The sequence below is a fragment of the Chiloscyllium punctatum genome, chromosome 36, assembly GCF_047496795.1.
Source record: "Chiloscyllium punctatum isolate Juve2018m chromosome 36, sChiPun1.3, whole genome shotgun sequence".
Taxonomy (NCBI): domain Eukaryota; kingdom Metazoa; phylum Chordata; class Chondrichthyes; order Orectolobiformes; family Hemiscylliidae; genus Chiloscyllium; species Chiloscyllium punctatum.
In genome coordinates, this window is record NC_092774.1 from 69,239,063 (window position 1) to 69,242,088 (window position 3,026).

Below are 3,026 nucleotides of genomic sequence, written 5' to 3' on the forward strand. Positions count from 1 at the left end.
CAGCAACCATGATGGGATTTGAATTTGTGTTCTCAGAAGACCTAGATCTCTAGGTTGCTCAGCCATTATCACGAGATCCCAATCTTCCCTTCAATGACAATTTTCTCCTAACTATTTTACATTATTCATTCACGGGATGTCGCATTTTGTCTCCCTATTGTTCTGGTAAACATCAACTTCACTTTCCCGCTGTTTCCCCATAATCCTCAATTCCCTTTCTGATTTAAAAAAAATCTTAGTTTTGAAATGCACTTAACAATCCAGCTCAACAGCTGTCCTAAACATACCATCCCTTATTTGCAGGTTATTCCCTCTGGTTCTAAACTCACCCACAAGGGTAAACTTTCCCACATCGAGCCTGTGACGTCTCCTCAGAATCTTGTTTGTGACAATAAGGTTACCTCGAAATCTTCTGACTTTTATTAACCACAGGCCGAACGAATTCATTTCTCCTCATAAGGCATTATTTTCATCCCTGATAGCGTCCTGGTCAACCTTCTCTGGACGGCCTCCAATGCCGGTATATCTTACCTTAGCTAAAAGGCCCAAAACTCTTCCCAGTGTTTAGTTGTGGCCTGATTGGTGTCTGATTTAGGTTCACTATAACATCCCTACTTTTATACTCCATTTAAAAACCAACATCCCGTTTGCCTTCCTTATTATTCACTGAACTTGGATGAAGTGTTCATGGATGTGAGCTTGGAAATCCTCCTATTCAGCAGCTTTCACCATTTAATATTCAGCACTTTTCCTCTTGGCAAAGTGTACAACCTCATTTCCCCAGATTCTGTTCCAACTCCTGTGTTGGGAGGAAGGGAAAGTGAAAGTGACAGGGAGTATGGAGTTAAATGGAAAGATAAGCAGCAGGATAGCATGTGTGCAGGCGGATTTAAGCTTGAGGCATACTGGGAATGCAGCAAAAAGGAAGGATAACTTAGGACATCTTATGACTTCCAATATCTCTAATGATAAGAAAGTTCGCATTAAGGCACGTTACCTGAATGCTCGGAGCTTTGGTAACAAAGCAGATGAACTAATGGCACAGATCATCGTGAATGATTATGATGTGGTCGGCATCACAGAGACATGGTTACGGGGGTCAGGAGTGGCAGTTAAACATCCAAGGATTTTCAATTTATCGAAAAGACAGGGAGGCGGGCAGATGGGGCGGGGTTGCCTTGTTCGTTAAGAACAAAATTTAATCTATGGCACTAAATGACATAGCGTCGGACGAGGTGGAGTCTGTGTGGGTGGAATTGAGGAACTACAAAGGCAAAAAAAACATAATGGGAGTGATGTACAGCCCTCCAAACAGTGGTCAGGACCAGGGGCGCAACATGTACCAGGAAATAGAGAAGGCATGTCAGAAAGGCAAGGTCACGGTGATCATGGGAGACTTCAATATGCAGGTGGACTGGAAAAAAATGTTGCCAGTGGATCCAAAGAAAGGGAATTCATGGAATGCTTACCGGATGGCTTTTTGGAATAGCTTGCCATGGAGCCCACAAGGGAGCAGGCTATTCTGGACCTAGTTCTATGCAATGAACCAGACTTGATAAAAAAATCTTAAAGTAAGCGAACACTTGGGAAGCAGCGATCATAATATGGTCGAGTTCAGTCTGCAGTTTGAAAGAGAGAAGGAAAAATCGGATGTAATGGTGTTACAGTTAAATAAAGCTAATTATGAGGGGATGAGAGAGGAACTGACGAAAATAGACTGGAAGCAGAGCCTGGAAGGAAGGTCGGAGAGCAAAAATGGCAGGAGGTTGTGGGTGTAATTGAGGACACTGTACAGAGGTTAATCCCCAAGAAAAGAAAGATTATCCAGGGAGGGATTAGACAGCCATGGCTGACAAAGGAAGTCAGGAAGTGTATTAAAGAAAAAAAGAGAGATCCTATAAAGTGGCCAAGAGCACTGGGAAATCAGAAGATTGGGAAGGCTACAAAAATAAACAGAGGATAACAAAGAGAGAAATAAGGACGGAGAGGATCAAATATAAAGGTAAGCTAGCCAGTAATATGAGTATTGATACCAAACTTTTCTTTCAATACATAAGAAACAAACGACAAGCAAAAGTAGACATTGGGCCACTTCAAACTGTTGCTGGAAGTCTAGTGATGGGTGATAAGGAAATAGAAGGAAAACTTAAAAAGTACTTTGCGTCAATCTTCACAGTGGAAGACATGAGTAATATACCAACAATTAAAGGGAGTCAGGGGGCTGAATTGAGTAGGGTTGCCATTACAAAAGAGAAAGTGCTCGGAAAGCTAAAACGTCTTAAAATTGATAAATCTCCTGGCCCCGATGGACTACATCCCAGAGTTCTTAGGGATGTGGCTGAGGAAATAGCGGAGGTGTTGGTTGAGATCTTTCAAAAGTCACTGGAGTCAGGGAAAGTCCCAGATGATTGGAAGATCGCTGTTGTAACCCTTTTGTTCAAGAAAGGATCAAGACAGAAGAGGGAAAATTATAGGCCAATCAGCCTAACCTCGGTTGTTGGTAAAATTCTTCAATCCATTCATTAAGGATGAGGTTTCTAAATTCTTGGAAGAGCAGGGTCGGATTAGAACAAGTCAACATGGATTTAGTAAGGGGAGGTCGTGCCGGACAAGTATGTTGGAATTCTTTGAAGAGGTGGCAACTAGGTTCGACCAGGGAAACCCAGTGGATGTGGTCTATCTAGACTTCCAAAAGGCCTTTGATAAGGTGCCACACGGGAGGCTGCTGAGGAAGGTGAGGGCCCATGGTGTTCGAGGTGAGCTACTGGTATGGATGGAGGATTGGCTGTCTGACAGAAGGCAGAGAGTTGGGATAAAAGGTTCTTTTTCGGAATGGCAGCTGGTGACGAGCGGTGTCCCGCAGGGTTCAGTGTTGGGCCGCAGCTGTTCACATTATATATTAATGATCTGGATGAAGGGACTGGGGGCATTCTAGCGAAGTTAGCTGATGATACGAAGTTAGGTGGACAGGCAGGTAGTATTGAGGAAGTGGGGAGGCTGCAGAAGGATCTAGACAGTTTGGGAGA